Genomic DNA, 21,018 nt, shown 5'->3' with positions numbered 1-21,018 from the left:
AGCTAAAGGAAAGTCAACACTCCACCTCAAATATTCACCCACTAGATTTTATTCTTAAATAAAGATTTCCATAAAAATATGTTTAAATTATGAATATTTAGGGTCTTATATGTTAAAATATGATTTTTGGAGAAAATCCCGCATTAAAATCACGAAAAACGGGCTCAAAACGCTAAAAATGTTGAAAACCGGGCAAAAATGGCAAAAATTCGGAATTCTGGCTGAAGTCGCGAAGGTTCGGCTCCTAAGGAGCTTAGAACCAAAGCTGAAGTTCGGTTGATCAAAAGGACCGAAAGTAGAGAAGAGACTGAGAGGAGAGGAAGAAAAGAACCGAAGGTGCGAAGGCGGGGAGAGGCGAGGCTCGATCTCGGTCCTTGGTAGGTTCGGCTCACGGCCCCAGGGTTTTGGTCTTAGAGGTTTCGGTTTCCGGTGGTTTCAGTTTCGGCTGCTGGGGCTCGGTTTCGGTTGCTCAGAGGCTTCAGCCTCTAAGAGGAGTTTCAGCTCCTTAAGGCTGTTTTTTGCGTTTTTACCTCGTTTCAAGCCGTTTTTGACCCGGTTAAGGGTCGGAATGGCCCGAATGACTATAAAAAGTTACGGGAACTTTTGAGAGAGATTTGGGAGAGATTTAAAATAGATAGAGATAGAATACGATTGAGAGAGGTTTCGTTTGTGACATTTTTGAGTGTCCGGCTTCGCAATGCAAGTTCTGTAAACCCCATTAAGCCATGTTTTAGTGTCCTACACACTCCCGATGAGTGTGTAACAGTGTTTTATTGCTTTGGTTCAATGTTTAGCATTATCATGGTTGTGGAAATTTAAACATACGAATTTTCCAATTGATGTTTTCTCATTAAAATAGCGTGTTGTTTAGTAATTACACAACGTAAAACCTAATACACAAGGGCTAGTTGAGTCGTCCAGTTTGACTTGTTGACTTTGTTTGACTATGAATTGACCCGAAATAGACTATTGTCACACAAAGACTTAGTGACATTCGTACCTAGGTCATATCAAAGGTAAGCTTAGGTGTTAGGCGAAGCGCTACCGAATTCACGGGTCATCCACTTTAACACGTGAGTGCATAGTTACTTCCAACTTACACATAAATACAAGCACTTTAAATGCTTAAATGTTATGTGTGATGTTTAGTTGTGCTTAATATATCTATGTAACATGATATGACTATTACTTGATTAAGTTGTATATTATTCATACCTAAAATATGATTGGGTAGTGAAGTGTTGTGTGAAATAATAGATGAGAGGTTGTGATAGGTTAGTGAAGGGTTGTGCGAACAATAAGATGTGACATGTTGTGCTGTAACCAAAGTACTATTATACTGTTGTGCCTAATCATCTAGGAAAATATTAGATAGAAAAAGGATGTGTGAAATAATAAGCTTTGACATGTTATGATGTGACCAAAGTAGTAGGATATTGTTGTGCTTACCCAAAGTATTATCATACTGCAATGTTTACCCAAAGTACTATCATACTTGTGTGATGTATCCAAAGTACTATCATACTGTTGTGCTTACCCAAAGTACTATTGTACTCCTGTGTTTACCCAAAGTATTATCGTACTGTTGTGTTGTGCCCATCCATGAGTGTTCATCATGTAATATGTTGCTTCTCTCTATCTATTCATCACAGTTTACTCACATATTTTGTTCATCATTATTCATATACAATTATCTTCTTGATATTATTATTCCGCACCAATACAATAAAGAAAATGGGAACCTACAATTGGTATCAGAGCGAGACCTTGAAGATCTAAGCGATTATTTCAAGGGAATGATCCCAACTGGGTTACCATCTTGAAGATTTTCGTCAATCTTGAAGAATTTATCAGCCTTTGCAACTGAAAATTTTTATATGAGTAGTTTATTGTTTTTGTTAGTGATGTTATTTGAAAAATAAACATTTTGCTACTACTGTTCAAACTTTTGTTGCTGTTAAATCTGGTTAATGAAGAAACTTATTTATGATGAAGAAGTTGAAGTTACTATTTAAAAGGATGGTGTTTGATATTTTTATCCTTACAAAAAAGTGTTTTGAAAAAGACAAAAATATGATTGTGTGATAAAAGATTGAACAAGGGTATGAGTTCGCACGGGCAGACCCAGAAATTGATTATAGGTGTTGCCGAATTTTTTTTCCGCTCAAAATTAATATGAAACCGAAAAATAATTCATTATCTAATACAAAAAAGCGATCAATTACATAAAAAGTTAAAAATATAACAACGATCTATTACAATTTAAGTTTGTCCTCTTCATGCAAACATCTTTTGAAACCGCTCAATTACTTTTTCATTCTCAACTTTTACAAGTGCTTTGGTCTCAACATTGTGAAGCAACATGTCGTTCAAAAGTCATCGCCAATTTTTTGCGCAAGTCGGTCTTCAAGAGCTTCATCTTCGAAAAACATCTTTCTACACTTGCAGTCGCTACGAGTAATATCAAAACAAACTTTAAAACGTAAAAATGAATCACAAGTGCTCAAAGCACCCATGTATTCTAGTAACTGGGTGGTTGTTTCACAAAATCGTTCCGGATATATATATATATATATATATATATATATATATATATATATATATATATATATATATATATATATGGTAGGTTAAAACTCGTGGAAACCACGGGTATATATTTATTAATTTTTATTAAATTAAAAAGATTTAAGATTTTTTTTAGACTTTTGTATTGATTATTTAAGATTTATATATATATATATATATATATATATATATATATATATATATATATATATATATGATATTTGAATATCCGATATACTTTACGTATGTGAAAACATTTAATAAAATTATAATTTATAAAACATAATATAATTTTGAATGGAGTGTAAAAAATCTTAATCAATCATGTAAATAACATTGATATACGAAAAATTAAATATAAGAAAAATATATTAAAAGTAAATAAAAACAACACAATAAATAGCAAATTAAAAACTACAAATTGTATATAAATTTCAAAAAACTTCCTTATACATACCATTAGAAGTTTCATTTGTAAGTATTGTCGTCATTATCTGAAATTAACAATTTTAATATTTTTCTATTTTGTTTCCTAATTAATTACAAATTAACAAATTTCTAGAAACTTAATTACACAAGTTTTAAATATTTGATTGTGACCATCATTAAGAGCCAATTGATAATATCGATTTGGGTCCAAAACTTTTGTTTAAATTTGTCGTTATTAATGGTTGTTGTTGGAATATTCAACATAGTCACACGATCCTTAAGTAGGGCTTGTTTGGTTGAATGAAATGAAATGAAATAATAAAAAAACATGGTTTCAATTATTTATAGTTAACTGAATGGTTAAGATGAAAATATCTTTTATAAGTTTTAAAATGATTTTGATAAGATCTTACGATCATCATCTTGCAAAGTGAAAAAGGATCATATGACTTGCCTCCAATGCTTACACGCTCATTCACACCAAGTTCTCATAAGATCAAATGTAAAGTTCCAAATATAATATACCAACTTGTAGAGTTCCTAGCAATTTTATTATGTGCATGATAACTTAACTATTTAAATTCAAATGGACTCATATAACTTGGTATAAAATTTAAACTCTCAAAATAAAATCACAACCAAACATCTTTTTGTAAAATTTACATTTAATTAAAAATAAACTCACTAAACTCTCATTTAAGTAGCCATAGCAACCAGTGATTAACATATGGATATCAAAATGATATTTTTATTTATATTTATTATTGAGAAGGACAAGTTCCATGTCTATTTTTTGAAGATAAATAATTATATATACCTAAATAAAGTATCATGTGATTGACAAAGTCAATGGTCCGATGCAATTCAATATAAAAAGTAAAATAAATCAAAATAAAAAATCCGTTACAAACCTAAAATGTTGAGTTCGAAGCAAAATCGGTTAACATTTGATAGAGCGAAGGAAAACAAACACACTTGAAGCTTTGGGTCTGGAGTAATAGTAAACTCACTTACACTAACATATTTTGGCAAATTCTTCGTTGTGATTTGCAATTTATTTCATTAAGAACAAATAATCAAGCAAATAATCAAAGAAGATAAAATGAAACTTTCAAAAATCAATAAAAAAGATTATGACTAATTTATAATGAAAGAAGGAATCGCAAAGCCATATGGACATATAATGGCTCACCTAAAAACTTTCAAAAATCAATAAAAAAGATTATGACTAATTTATATAGGGAGGGTTTACAAAAATAGACTCATATGTCTAAATCTGGAGCAATATAGAAATAATGTTAAACTTGAAACTTTTGGAAATCTATTAGGTTGTGAGCAAGGTTTTGAAAACCAGACCGAAGACTGAAACGATCGTCTTACTTGTTCGATGGTTCAAGTGGTCATCTCAAAAACCGGAAAAACTGGAGGATGTCATAATGATATTTAATTATATTAAAAAATACAAAAAATGAAAAAAATACACATTTTTTAAAATTTTCGGTTTTGACTGGTTTTTTACCTGTTCAACCGGACAGGTTTTTACCGGTTCATACGAATACCAGTTTTTTGGCCTTTAAGAACTAGATCCGGGACCGGTTCCTGGTTGAACCGGTCAAACCGGTCGGTCCGGTCCGGTTTTGAAAACATGGGTTGTGAGTGTGTTTAAGGTCTTGGTCGTTTGTGGTGTTTGATTATTGCAAGAATTATTGATATTATCTGCAAAATAATTAGAAACTCATTACATAATTCCAAATCACAATCAAGATATCACAATCCAAAACGTCTTCAAAAAACACCTTCATCCATGGACATTTTAGTAATCTTTTTAATTATATAATGATTATATCTCTAGAAATAATTTACATATTCAAGACGATTTGAAAAATAAAACTGATTACTTAAAGCATAAGAATCCATCATAGAACCCAATGAGGGTATAGAAATGCAAAAGATGGTAAAAGAGGGAAATTGCACCAATAAGATCCCCAAACTGGATCGTGAATTTTGTTCCAATAAACTTTTTATTGTACCCAACATCATAGAACCTAAAAAATAAACTCAAAGAAAAATCACCAAAATTAACAATTTAACCCCTTCAAAGCTACCAAATTTCTATTGACTGCATAGAGTTAAATATCAAAGATGAGGTCATTCCTTTCTCTAACCCAAAAGTGAAAACTTAATTTTTCAAACCATCGTGCAACTTTCTTAACTTGTGGGCCAACAGCCATCAAACTTATACACACAAACTTCACTAAAAAAATAAAAAAATAAAAAGGAAAAATCCGAAAATTCTTTTTTTAATTATTATTTTCGTCATTTTATTTACCTAAAAACAATAAAATAATACCGTTTTTTTGGAAAATACGTGAAATATTCTAATAAAGTATTACACTGTAAATATTCTAATGCGATTTTTAGAATGTTAGAATATTCTAGTATTATAATAGATTTATCAGATATATAAAATATATCATATTCTACTACAATATTTCACAGATATTTCAAAAAAAACTGTATTTTTTTATATTTTTTATATTTTTTGATTAAAAAAATGACGAAAATAGTATTTTAAATTTTTTTTTCGAAAATTTTCAATTATTTTGCATTTTTAAAAAATGTTTTTTATCTACAAAATGAATGGATAGGATTGCGTTTCCCCGTATCACAAAATATAGTGGTCTCACATTAACCTATATATATATATATATATATATATATATATATATTATATATATATATATATATATATATAGAGAGAGAGAGAGAGAGAGAGAGAGAGAGAGGTTCATATATAACGTATAAGTATCGTGTGACCGTAAGACTAATTTTAGGCCAATCAATATTTTGGGGCATATTAGTCAAATTACAATTAACTAATTAATTAAATAACATAAAAGCCTATAATTAAGGTGTTTAAGCAGTATTACGTTGTGAAGGAATTTATCTTCTATAACCACCGCCTAGGGTTTATTTTTTTTTTCCTGTTTCTCTCACATTCCGACGAGATGACAAGAATCGAACGCTGGAGATGCATGCCTGACGCCCCGAGTTCGACACACCTCCCTTCACGGTCCTTACGGTGGCTATTGAGATACAAAATTCATTTAAGCTCCATAATAATCATCACTTCTATAACTGGAAAAAGGGAATCAAACTCATGGGATGAGTCTCGATCGACACCTGCAACTTGGCCAATTCTCAATTTTTTTAAATGGTTGTTGATCCACTTTGACCGGCAACTTAATTATTGGTTGATTTGTATGTTTGTTGCAATTCAGTATTCGAGATTATTTGACATTGGTGGTTGTCTCTCTGTAATAACGTGAAGTTGTATACAGGTTTGTCCCTTCATATGTTTCTAACAATTTGATCTGTGGTTTCGATTTTTTGAATTGGTTGCATTTCCATTTCAATCTACACTGCAAGATAGGTATAAGAAGACTTTGGATTTTCTTTTTGTCTTGAAAACTCTTGAACCTGCACTTTATTTTTTTACCCTTTGGCTGAAGAGTCGAATTTCCCAAGGAAAAGATTGCAAATTTGCCCTTTGACTTGAAAGATAAATTTGCCTTTTTGCAAATTAGTTAATCCATCTTTTTTTTTTTGCTGTATATACTTCATCTTTTTTTTCCACTATATGCTTCATTTTAATGATAGTGGCTAAAAAAAGCATTGCTTTTATATTTTTATAATTTTATAAAATCTACATTCATTCTTTGAAAAAAGCATTGCTTCATTTTTTTTTTCACTATATGCTTGATTTTAATAAACTACATTCATTCATTGGCACTTCAAGTAAGAATTATATCTAAGATTATTGTCAGAAAAAAATATTCTTTTATATTTGTCTAATTTTATAAAACCTATGGCGTTTGGGTGGTTCATATTGCTACAATCAAATCTAGGATAGCATATGTGTGAACTAAATGCATAATTTACTTTTTGGTTTAATTATAAATAAAGAAAACATCATTCTTGTAGATTATTTAATTTAGTTCAAAAAGATATATTCGTATTTATATTTGATTGATCTACAAATAAGAATTTGTTTATGCTTCATATTGAAGTGTAATATTTGTTGTTCCTAAAATGTAGAGATTTTGTATATGAGGTTTTTTACAAAGGGTATTGGAAAATAACTATTGAAGTTTTCATATTCTTGAAGAATAGAGCATATAATATCTCATTCTTAGCCAATTATTTATAATTTTGTGTAATTCTTTAACAAATAAGTATGTAAACAATGTTTGAATACAAAATTATAGAATTTCATGCTTAAAGAACGATATAATTATATTTGTATGAAATCCTAAGTATTAACTTAAATTTAAAGTTCGATTGATATCATTTATTGTGCTAAATTTATTATCAATATTGTTTATCGAATTACATAGTTCTAACTAAGAGTATATGTACATTTTGTATCAACTCTAAGTCTCTAATGATGACTTTAATGTTTCATGTTTAAATAAAATTATTTTTTATGAATACAAATATGTTGTTATTCTTAAAGAATGTGAGAAGAATGATATCTTTTAAAATTTGTAAAGTTAAATTCTTAAAGAATGACATATATATAATGATTCAGTTTGTAAATAACATATATATAATGCTTTATGTATGAATTTTCAAGACACAGTTATTTTTTATGATTGCATTAATTTAACTTGCATACAAAAGTAAGATGTATATTGATTGTAGAATAATAATGTATTTGATATTTGAACAATGGGTAACATGTTTTTTCGTAGTTGCATGTGTACTAAAGCAAAAAGAACAACACTACAAAAGTCCGCAAGCAGAGCTTCTACAAGAATTACCAATGGAAGAATTTGTTGAACAACCAAAACAACAAAGATTGATTGAAGGAGAAACTAATTAGTAATTAGCATTCTACGATTGTAAAACAATGTATTAAGAAAGAACAGAAACCAATTAATATACCACTATTTATAAAATATAGTTGATTCTCCAAGAAGGGCAAAGAAAATGGATTTGTATAGATGTATAAATTAAGTGTAACTTGTTCAAGCAATTAAGTAACAATAATACAGACCCTAAATTACCAAGGATCTCTAAAAGGTGTAACTTTTGCTATACTATTCTAAAGAATGTAAGAGATTAGTAATTACCATTCTACTACTATAAAATATGTAAAAAATCACATTGTAAAGAAAATTATTCTGAAAGAATGGTTACTAGTTATCTTTCTATAAATTTAAATGTATTATTTTAAAAGAATAGAAAAAATTAGCATTTCACTACTGATAAACATCATATTCTAAAAGAATAGTTCCTAATCTGGTTAATAATTAGCTTTATATAGCTATAAAACAAATTATTCTGAAAGAATGGTAAAAATGGCTTATCAAATTAATTTTGTAAGATGATAATATGTAATGCATCTTGATTATCCTTCGGTTTTTATCAATTAAACATATATGGATTTGAAAAAAAAAAAGAAATATAACTCCCTAAATAAAAGCAATTTCCTTACTTGATGTTGAATAAAATGTCTATATTGCCCATAAATACAAGTTTTTTTTTAAAATAAAGCATCGTTAATGTGTGGTGCATGTCATCGTAACTATGGTATACCATGGCAATCTTAACCTCTAAGAATTATGATCTGATGGCTCAAATCTAGTCATACAATCACACAATATATATATATATATATATATATATATATATATATATATATATATATATATATATATATATATAATATGAATTTTATGAGGTATCGAGTTTCAAATTGATATGGTAGTTCCTATACAAAAATTATAAATTATAGAGTAAATTATTGAAATCGTCCCTATGGTTTGGTAAAAATTGAATGCTTGGTCCCTAACGTTTTTTTTGCACTCGGATCGTCCCTGTGATTTGATTTTGTTGTACTTTTCGTCCCTATGTTTGGTCAAAATTGCACATTTGGTCCCTAACTTTATGTACGTAAGGGACGAAAAATACAACAAAAGCAAACCACGGAGACAATCTGATTGCAAAAAAACGTTAGGGACCAAACATGCAATTTTTACCAAACCATAGAGACGATTTCAGTAATTTACTCTAAACTATAAGCTGTAAAGTGAATATCTATAATTTTTTTATCAACTTTATGACATGTATAATTTATGGTTATGTAGTTGATTCATAAAATGCATGTTTTAGCAACAAAAATTGATATTTTTTCACACTTGAGTTTTTTATTTTTAAAAAGAATGGTTGAAATGTAGTTTATAACTTTGATTGATTCTTATTTTGATATTTAGTAGGTACCCGTGAACCGAGCCGTGGTTACCCATCTTCAAACGGTTCTGTTCAGTTCGGGTTTTTTAACAATTCGGTTCGGTTTCGGTTAGTGCATGTAAGGTACCAGCCTCGTGGTTACGTTTCACAGTTTTATTAATATCACCCCGTAAACACCCCTAGATAATGTACACGTGAGGCGTAAATTGTCATACATCATATGTAAGTAAAACACAAACTCATATTATTTAAAATATGCTAAGATGCGGAGTTAAACAATTTGTAAAAATCGGAGGTGTTGCATGATTTTTTTTTGGGTAGTGGCATAACAGATAAAAAAATTTAAAAATCGAAAAAATTTCCACTATATACGCGAATGGTAAGTGTTGCCGGTGCCACACCGGACACCACAACAAGACCACCCCTGTGAGTTTGGAAGAAATTGATTTTTAGAGTGCTTGCGTATTTATTTTGGAATATACAAGTTGACTGAGCTGAAGATACAATGTTTTTATGTATGCATCTCCAAGATGAAAGGGACTTTAGTGGGTATGGATATAATTTTCGGAGATATGAAGCACATTTGGTTAGTTGTGCATGCGTACGACTATTGAGCTGCAATATATGTCTGAAAAAGCGTTTTGTCTGTCTTTGTGCAGTTAGCCAGTTAATGTTATACCGAGAGTATGGAGCAAAGAAAAAATTCACACGCCTGCCCTTCTTTGCATGTGAAGACGGACTTACTCACGACTCCAGCGATTGAGGCTCATGCACCTATCAGATTGCTAAATGTCAATAGCATCCGGTCACATCTCAAATGTCAAAAAAAAAAAAAAAATTGTCAGACTTGTTTGTTCTCTCTTAAATGTGTGGTTGCCAGCTTATGATAAAATGTGTGCATGCCATATTTTTTTGTCCTGCACTTGTGACATAATTTAAATTAATGACCCTGCCATATTTTTTTGTCGGCTCTCAAGAAACCAAATCAACTTTTTCTGTTTTTACCCATATTTTTTATTTACTCCTAAACGATCACCCACCAAATTGAAATTCAACCCATCCGAACAAATCACATTTTCCGACATAACATATTCCGAGACTTCAATCACGGACTCTAAGTTGAATCCACTTTTCATTTTGGATTCAGGTTCGGACTCCACCAACTTTCCTTTAACCCATTTTTTTGTGTTTAAACTAATTTCGGACTCAAACTGTTTTTGTTCGGACTCATCACTTGGATCCACCTCGACCCTTTTTCCTATCTTGGAATCACTCAGGCCCGTTTGATAGTTGCTGACTGAGAAAAGTCTGTCTGGGTAAGAAATCCTGACTAAGTAAGAAATCATATTGTTTGATTCAACATCTGACTGGATGTGTTAACTGATAACAAATGACCATTTTACCCTCATTCCAAACCAACATCCTAAAACATTAATATTTAGAAAGATACTTGCCACCAAACAATTTTAATTTAAAAAATATTAATATTAATATACTTGTATCATTTATCAATGATTAATAACCATTAGAACTAACTATTAAAACATAAAACAACGAACGGACCCGATTTTTATTTAAAGAGTATAATTTATTTCTATAGTGGAAGAACATGTATATTTTAATATTTGAAAATATTTATCTATATTTTCACTACACGATTAACTTCCTTTTTTATAAGTAACACATGTTAATTTAAAATAAAGTAGATTAACTAACAATATGAAAATAATAAACCAACTTTTGACAAACTTGTTAGGATTAAACAGGCCCTATATATAAAAATAAAATTTGATAAGTTTCATGTAAATTGTTACAATATAAATCAAATAAATAAACCTATTTAATATAATACAATATGTGTTTATAACAAAATACTGATACGCTAGCCCATTAATTGAATCACTTAAATAAGCCCAACAAATCAATAATACAGACTCAATACAATTACCGAATTGTCATCTTTTTGGCGTTTAGGGGTTTTAGGAAGCAACCAACGGGAGTTAAAGAAAGCAGAACGATCCAAATTGTTGCGGTCTAAGACGGAGGGGTTTTGGGAGTTCTTCGTGTATAGCGGCTGACTATGCTTTTAGGTCACTGGGAAGGGAACACGAATGAGGGAAGAAAGAATAAAGACGGAGGGGTAGGATGGTCTAATTTCCAGTCAGCGACTGTCAAAGAACTGAACGAGAAAGCAATTTGGTTCAGCTGATCTTACCGAGAAAACACAAATCAAACACTTCCGGTCTGACCGAGTCAGCCCAATTTGCTGACTCGACCCAATCAGACATTTATCAAACATTGCCTCAAGCTGAATTAATTTTTTTTTTTTCTGTATTTTGTCCATCCATTTTTCGAGTCCAATTTCCATTCCGACCAATTTACCTTCGATCCATCACTTGAATTCAATCTTCACATCTAGATCCACCTCTTGAATTTGGATTCACTTTTTTTCTTTTCGAATTGATTTTTTCTTTTTTTCAAATTGTTTTATTTGTTCCTTTTCAATTTTAAAACCAATTTCCATTTTATTTTTATCCCATTAATTTTTTTATAACAATTAATTTTATTTAATACCCAATATTTTTTTAAACCCATTAAGTTTTTTTAAAATCAATTATGTTATTTAACACCAATTTTAGCCTTATGGTTTAAAGCTTCATTCTTCTTGTTGATTACGAGTGAAGACACATTTATTTCAGAGATTATTATTTGTGTGCTCTTTCTCTTTCGAGAAACTCGTATTTACAGTGTCAGATTTATGTGTTTTAGAGATTCGGATCCACATATTTTCATTCGGAAACTTGCATGATCAACAACTTTTTCCGACGTTTGGATCCTTCCGATGTTCATATTTTACTTCATTTGGACTGGTTACATATGGTCTCGAACCATCATTCAGACCGATTAGAGATTTAGACTAGTTCATTTCGACCTTGATTGGCGAGTCATTGGTTGTGCTTTGGGAGTTCGGGTTTGTATTTCGGTTATCAACATTACTTCGGTTCAAAATTTATGGTTCTTCAGCAGCGAGTTTTATCATATATATATTCTACAATGTTTATTCAGTTCGGCAATACATCTTCAAGTCTACCCATGACTAGAAAAATAATATCATCGTTTTACAGGTAGATGCTCACATCAAGGGGGAGTGTGCGATGTTGCATCATATCTGACATATTCTTTTGCCTAGTTTCATGATTATTTTTTATCTTTATTGCATGGTCGATCAAAAATAGGGGGACAATCATGAGCATCCATTGTAATTTTATTATCGGAGTTTGAATTTTAGAGACATTTGAAGACGGAGATTGATTTAGTATTGTGATGTGGCACTGATTTTTGATCTTTACATATCGAATTTTTGGCATTACTAGATGTTCTTTGGATTACAATTATTTATCTTCAGACTCTACATTTTGGGATGTATCATTTGTGTTTGCATACGGATCAGGTCTTATGATTGTTTGAGTTTGGATCTGCGATACTTTGAAGACAAATATTCTTTTAGTGATGCGACGTGACAATGATTTTTGATCTTTTGATCAATTTTTTTGGCATTGCTAGATCTTTATTCAGATCCATATTACTTATTATTTAGACTTTACTTTGGGATGCTTCACATTTTTAGCAGGTTATTCTTCAGAAATTATTTGGTGCATTATCACTCGAGTTCGGAATGTTGAAGACGTGTGATCCGAAATTGTGCTCTTTGGTTCAACAGTCGAGGGGAGATTGTGAATATGATTAGTTTTTGGGGACTGATCAATTTCGAAGATTGGGATTTCATTTTTTTTTCAGAGATTGGGGTCCTCTGTGAGTTCTTTGATGCTAGAGATTGCATTTCTAGATGCTGAGATCACGATAACTTCAGCTCTATCGAGACACTTCAGCACCAAATCCTACCCATCGAATGTTCTACCTATTATCATTGCTTATTACCCTCACAATTTTCGAGCATTTATGGGAGATTGTTAGAGCATGAAAATGCTCTACAATGTTGACTGATTTATTAGGTTAGAATATTCCATTATATGAGAATATATTTCCTTTACTAGTATATAAAGTGGAGGTGAGTGGTCATTTATGTAAGAGTGCACTTATGTAGACTTTAGACTAGAGAGAGTTTGGACGGGGTCTCTCCCCATCCATGTGTAACATTCCAAAATACGGGCCGAAAATTTCATTTTTAACTAAACACTCTACAAAACATTTGTAAATAAAACATTGTCTGATCAAATCATTTCGCATCCATACATCGTGTTTGAAAACCAAAATACGAAATCAACCAAAAGTCAGAGTACAATCCCAAAACAATCTCGGAAGGCGGAAAAACAGAGTGTGTGTATGATGTGTTGCTACCGCGCCAACTCCTTCCCCTTCGAAGAAGAGGTACCTAAAACCAAAACTAAAAACTGTAAGCACGAAGCTTAGTGAGTTCCCCCACTGTACCCCATACCATATAACCACATAACATACATATATTGTCAGGCATATCTGGGTGCCCGACCTACCCCTTCGGTCCTCTCGACCGGATACTGACTAGCATAACTGGGTACTGGTCTCCCCTTCGGTCCTTTCGATTGGATACCGGGGACTATTTCACCCCCTACTACTACCACATAACACATATCACATAATCTATCTAGCATAACAGGGCATGACTGCCCCTTCGGCCCTATCGACCGGTAATCTGGGGACTATCTCCCCTGCTGTCACTAGCACATAGCATCATATTATACTAGCACGTAAACATATCACAGGTAGTAGCAACCCTAGATGAATATCACAGAGACAATCATCTAATCATACAGCTCCTACTGGTGGGCCGGCATTGTGGCCGTAGACCCACCGCTACTGGAATGTAACTCACCTCAAAAAGTAGGTGCTGAAAGTCTGCTTGCTAAGCGCCTGACTGCTGAACTGGTAATCCTCCGGCTATAAATTATAAACATAGATTAGCCACTCATAAATACCCTTAGGTCAGATGACTGACCCACCCCTGGTCCAAGGTCAACTCCTTGGTCAAAGTCAACTTCCAGTTGACTGGACTCGCCGAGTCATGGCACAAACTCGCCGAGTCCTTTTCCCACTAACCCAGTCCTACTCGACAGTCCCTCTTCTCACCCACTGAGTCACCTTTAACTCACTACTTGGGACGATAGAACCGAATCGCGATCCGACTCGCCGAGTCCCCACGAGCAAATCTCCTACTCGCTTCCAAATCCTCACCAGAGCATCCTTTATGAGGATTTAGGTTCCTGGGACTATTGTTACACGTTAAATTGCTGGTTCCAAATCCTCACCAGAGCATCCAACACCTAAACCCCTCTTACTCAGTAACAGTTCATATGACCCGCCGAGTTTGAAGTACAACTCGTCGAGTTCCAGGAAATCTTCATAGGACTCACCGAGTTGTTCATCCAACTCGCCGAGTCTAAGACCATCTTCATAGAACTCGCCGAGTTCCACTTTGGGACTCGCTGAGTCCCTTCGACCCACTTCCCTTACAGACCAAATCTGAGACATGCAGCGCTTCCAAACCATAGATCTATGTTCTTAGGGCATGCTTATCACGTAAAGTTGCAAACTTTACGTGCATGTATGGCCCTATAAGCTCCAAAAGGCAAATTCAAGCTCTTTATGAGGTCATACACTCAATAGGGACCTCAATCACTTCATCCACAGAGACTTTATACTTCTAACACGTCCATAAGGTCTAGATCTGAAGTCCTTTCAGATCATAGGGCACAAACACATGGAGTTTGGTGTTTTAGGGCTTGAAAACCACCAATTAGGGACAAAAGGTGATCTAATGAACTAGTGATCAAGGTAGGGACTTTTCTACCTGAATGGAAGCCTCTTGCAGGGTAGATGTCGGATCTACTTCCCCTCCTTGCACTCTTCCACCTCCTTCTTATTCTCTTAAGCTTCAAACTTCCTTCACAAGGCCAAAAATCACTCACAAGGACAAAAGGGGGCTAGGGTTTCACTTTACAGCTCTTCTGAAAGTGTTAGGGACAAGGGAGGCCGAGTTAGATTGTTTAAATAGGGTGCAAACACCCGGGTTAGGGTTTTTGCCCAAACAGGGCCTACCCGCCGAGTCCGGGAACCGACTCGCCGAGTCCAAAGCTTAGACCCCGCGTCTCATCCCGCTCCTACTCGGCGAGTTGGTCCTTCAACTCACCGATTCCAAGGCAAAATGCATAACTTAAGAAATATTAATTACAAGGAATATGTACCAGGAACCAGGTGCTACACCATGAGTGTTCTTCATGTAATATGTTGTTTCTCGCTATATATTCATCACAATTTACTCACATATTTTGTTAATCATTGTTCATATACGATTTTCTTCTTGATATTATTATTCACACCAATCCAATTAAGAAAACGGGAACCTACACATATAACTTTTCGAAGTGATAAGGAGGATTATGCATCTAAACATGACTCAAAACCTGCTCGGCCATAATATACCTGCGATTCCGATACCCTGAACAACTGTTCTGGTGTACAGATGTCATGGAGAGGACCCATAGCGGACATGACAACAGAAGTCGAAAGCATGATCTTGAGCATGTGATTGGTCGTGCACCAGTCGTCACACCTGAAACCCCAACCTATCACGAAGGAAGGAGTTCAGGAAATGATGCAAGCCATGCTAGACCAACAGTTGGAGGAAACAAGGTGACTACTTTAGGAGAATATGGATGCACTCACCGCACCAATTGTGAAACCTGAACTGAATGAGGAACAATCCAAAGAGGGAAGCTACAGTAGGACTGTTGACCAAGCTAAAGCACAAAGGGTTAGAAGGAACAACCCTAATGAGGAGATTGAAAGGAACGAATGCAAGTATAAGGACTTCATGACTGGCTAACCGTCAACTTCTAATGGAAAGGAAGTTTTAATTGGAGTTACATATTAGATTTATGAGATGAAACTAGCCTTCATAACATGTGGTTGCAAGGGTAAGTTGTAGACCACTTATGTTGTGCATTAATTTAGGGGTGGAGCTGTTCATTGGTGGAAAACATTGGGAAATATCATAAGCCCTAACGGGCCGCTACAAATGACATCAGAAAAATTCTTAGTACACTTCAAGCGCAAGTTCCGCTCAAACCAAAACATGATAGAGCTAGAGAATAAGTTTCTGACATTAAAGAAGGGCAACTTGTCTGTTGATGAATACACCAATTCCTTTACAGACAACATAGAGTTCACCTTGCACCTTGTACCCAATGAGCTTAAAAAATCAATAGGTACTCTAAAGGACTACCATAGAAGTACATTGTGCCAGTTAAGTAGGTTGTCACTTTTGAAGCAGCCATCCGGGCTATAAGATACATGGAAAACATGATAAAAGAAAGAACCACCGACAAAGCCAAAGTTGGAGATAAAGTGAAGAGCGAAGGATTCTCAAAATTCGATAAAAAGAGTAAATTATCGAAGTCTGTCCCCAACTACAATAAGTCTGGAAGTAACAAAGAATTAAAGCGGTGTGAAAAATGTAGAAGGAAGCATTTAGCTCAATGCAAGGAAGAAGTGACTTGCTACAAGTACGGAAATCCATAATCCAAGTTGTTGATAAGGAAAAGCACAAGATCGTGTTCGATGTAACCGGAGGAGATCTAGTGGAGGATAAATACAAGACCATGAAATTCATATTTCATACTGAAAAAAGGGAGATGCACAAGTTCTAATTGTGACACATATGATTCTTATCGCAATTCATGGAATTTTACAAGATGATGTCCGAATTTCTATCAATAAGATTTTTTTTTTTTTTTAACAACATTCACTCAAAGGTTATTGATGTAGAAGATTTGGATCAATGGAAGAAAGACGTTTATGTTACACTTTTTGAACTAGAGATGTGCTTTCCACCCTTATTTTTTGATATAATGGTTCACCTCATATCTCATATCGTACAATAAATTAAGGCTTATGGTCCTGTATTCTTACAGAACATGTACCCTTTTGAAAGATAGATGGGTATCCTAAAAGGTTATGTAAGAAACCGTAATCGTCCTAAGGACAATATTATTGAAGGGTATACCTCTGAAGAGGTGACTGAGTTCTGCCAAGGTAATCCTATTAATAATATATTACAGTTCTAATAATTTATAATATATTACATATAATATAATTTTTTTATAGGCTATATGAAAGATGTCGAAAGTGTTGGTGTTCCTAAAACTCGGCATTTGGGTCGAGAAGGTAAGGGAGGAGTCGGTTTGAAAATAACCATGCCAACTTATGAAGAGTTACAAGTTGCACATTTAGTGGTCCTAAAACACATAACATGTCTTATTCCTTACATTGATGAACACATGGACATGTTAAAGTCGAAATACTCGTGTAAGGAACAAATGTGGTACATAAAAAATCATAACGAAGAGTTTTTGAGGTGGATGGAAAGGAAAGTTGCAGAGACTAATGTTGATGAAACCATGAAAAGGTTGGGACGTGGGCCAGATTGTAGATTTAAATCTTATCAAGGGTATGACATTAACGGTTATATGTTTTACACCAAAGATCAAGATGAAAAAAGTACAATGTTGAATAGTGGAGTTATAATGACAACATCAATGACCGAATTCGACAGACGGGATCGTGATACTTTGATAAGAATAGCCAAAGATTCATATTATGGAGCTATACAAAAAATATGGGAGTTGAACTATTATGACTTTGTTATTTGTGTGTTCAAATGTAAGTGGGTGAATAACTGTACATGTGTTCAATTTGATAAAAATGGTTTTACACTTGTCGGCCTTAAAACTAATGGCTATGTATATGAGCCATTCTGTAACGCCCCGATCCTCAGGTATGGTTTAAATAAGATTTCTTGGATTAAGGCCTACTTGACGAGTTGGTTGCCCTACTCGTCGAGTAGCAATGAGGCGGGATCACGTGATAAGTGACCTACCCGACAAGTCCATATTGGGACTCGGTGAATAGGAGCTGGCAGATGAAACCCTAACTCTCGGGGTTTTACTGTAACGCCCGTAGATCAGGGCTAGTCAGTTTAGAGACGATAAACATCAAAAATGACTTTTTGATAGAAGATTATTTAGGATGAATATTCTTAAATAAGTTGTAGTATATGTTACAAGGATTCCGTACATATAAAGAACGCCGAAATCCGAGTTATAACGAAGAAGTTATGATCTGTCGAAGTTTCGCGACAGAACCGACAGGACACAACACGATGTAAATAGTGAATTTATGTTAGAGCGATATTTGGCCTTAGAAATCTAAATAAAATTTGTAGAATACGTTAAACCGAGAGCGTGCATAAAAAGAACGTCAAGATCTGACTTCGTATGAGGAAGTTATGATTTTTTAAGTTTCAGCTTAGCAGTATGCAGCCCAAAACTCGAATATGAGATCGAGTGATTTCTAGCTGAAGCAATCTAAACAAGAATCGAAGATCTCATTATTAGTAGTGTAACGGTAAAAAGACAGACGAAAACGGACGTCAGATGAAGAAGTTGCGAATTTATAACGGAGTTTTTCTGTCCCGGCCTACTAAAATAATATGATAAAAATAAATTCAAAATTAGCCAACGGAGTCTAATTGAAAGTTGTAGAGCATAGTCTCACCTACGTGTGGATATAAAGAACGTTGAAAACGTAGTTCGTATGAGGAAGATATGAATTTCGGAAGTTTTTAAATAATTAAAATATATTTATTTAAATATAAATTCGGATATTATCCGAAGGAGGAGGAATCACCGGTCTGATCCGGATTACGCCCAGCGTAATTCCTCAGTACGCCCAGCGTAATCCGATGATCCAGAACCTATATAAAGGGTGCGAGGGCAGCCGACCTTCTTGCTCATTCTCTCTTCTCTCTCTCCCGTTTTACCTCGTTTTTCGTGCTAGAAATATCCCGAAGCCCGGGTATCATCCCCGAGCCCCGAAGCAAATTCTGAAGCCCCAAAGATCCCGAGAAGTGAAATTCCCGAGCCGAAGCTCTGGCCGCGAGAAGCCCGGTTTTTGTGAAGATCTCCTGGTTTCACCGAAGAATACTACTACAAGCTGTAGTGGTGTCCGATCATCTTCTGATCAAGTGAGTGTGTGGTTACTTTCTCCTAACACATACATATGAAGTATTTGCTTTGAAATACGTGTTATGTGTGTGTATATATATATATATATATATATATATTGTTGTTTATTTGGAGTGAGTGTATAGTTACTTTCTTCTAACACATAAGTATGAAGTATTTGCTAGGAAATATGTGTTATGTGTTTATATATTGCTGTTTATTTGAGATGTTGGAATGAATAAATTATATAGGTTTTAATGAGTTAAACCATATATGTATTTTGTATCTACAAATATGTTGGGTATAACATGGGTAGATGAATGTTGAGGGATAAAAGATGTTGTGAGTAAACATTGACAGCTATAATCTTAGTGCCCAATAAATAAACACCGGCGGCTATGGACTTAGTGCCTATTGGACAAACGATGGTAGCTATGGACTTAGTACTTAATAGGTAAACACATGTAGCTATGGACTTAGTACTTGTTAGGTGTTGGTAGCTATGGACTTAGTACCTGGTAGCTATGGACTTAGTACCTGATAGGAATTGGTAGCTATGGACTTAGTACCTATTAGATAAACACCGGTAGTTATGTATTTAGTACCCAATGAATAAACTATAGCAGCTATGGAATTAGTGCTTTACGAACGAGCATTGGCAGCTATGGATTTAGTGCCAGTCCTATAACCCTGGAAGCAAGGGACTTCGGAATAAACGAATGCGGGATAGATGACTCTTAGGATAGATCCTTAAGAGTAAAGAAGATAATGGGGATGGGTAATTGGGTTGATTGTTTGATTGTTTAAACATAATAATTATATTATTGTGGGTTGAAAACCCTATGTACTCACCAGGTTTCCCAACCTGACCCACTCATCTTATTTATATCACAGGTGTTGATATGAAGTCACATTACACTGAGAGATTAAGGAGATATAAATCACTAGTGATAATGAATGTAAGTTCTGTTTATGCTTATGTTTTTGTATTGACGATGACATCCCAAATGTTTTAAAATGAATAAAAATACTTTTCTTCGGAAATGCTTTGATAACGTATTTATCATGTTTTACTGGGAACAAATTCCGCAACATTTTTATTAAAAGAGGTACTCTGATTTTTATAAAGCATAAACAAAATCGGTATTTTCTGGCCGTGAAAATGGGGATGTCATAGTTGGTATCAGAACATTAGTTTAAGCGAACTAGGAATATGGATTTATTTCGAGACTTAAACTTAGAATGCTAAGCAATGATTGTGAGGAGTGTGTCGAATAAATTTAGGTAATACACCTGAATAGACACAAGCACTAGCTTATTTTTGGAATGATGCCTAAATTGCTTTTACGTGCTAAATGATTTGTTATGTTTTATGTTATAGTTTGATCGGATCTATGGTTTGTTGCCAACCGGATCTGGAAACCTTATGTGTTTAGGATTCTAAACATACGAATACGATATTAGAACTAGCATATAAACGTTACGGAGTGATAAGGATGATTTAAAACGTCAATCCTAAATTAAGATCTAGATTCACCTTATTCGGTGTATAGATCAAAATGGAAAGAACCCGCAGTGGAGATGGGAATATAAATGGGAATAGGAATCAACCCCCGGTGATTCAGCAAATACCTGTTGTAGTAGAATATGTACCCGAGCCAATCACCATGGCTGGAGTACAAGCCATGATTCGGGCTATGTTAGCTGA

The sequence above is a fragment of the Lactuca sativa genome, chromosome 5 (assembly GCF_002870075.4).
Source record: "Lactuca sativa cultivar Salinas chromosome 5, Lsat_Salinas_v11, whole genome shotgun sequence".
NCBI classification, from domain to species: Eukaryota; Viridiplantae; Streptophyta; class Magnoliopsida; order Asterales; family Asteraceae; genus Lactuca; species Lactuca sativa.
The sequence above is the reverse complement of the archived record's forward strand: the minus strand, read 5'-3'. Positions refer to the sequence as shown.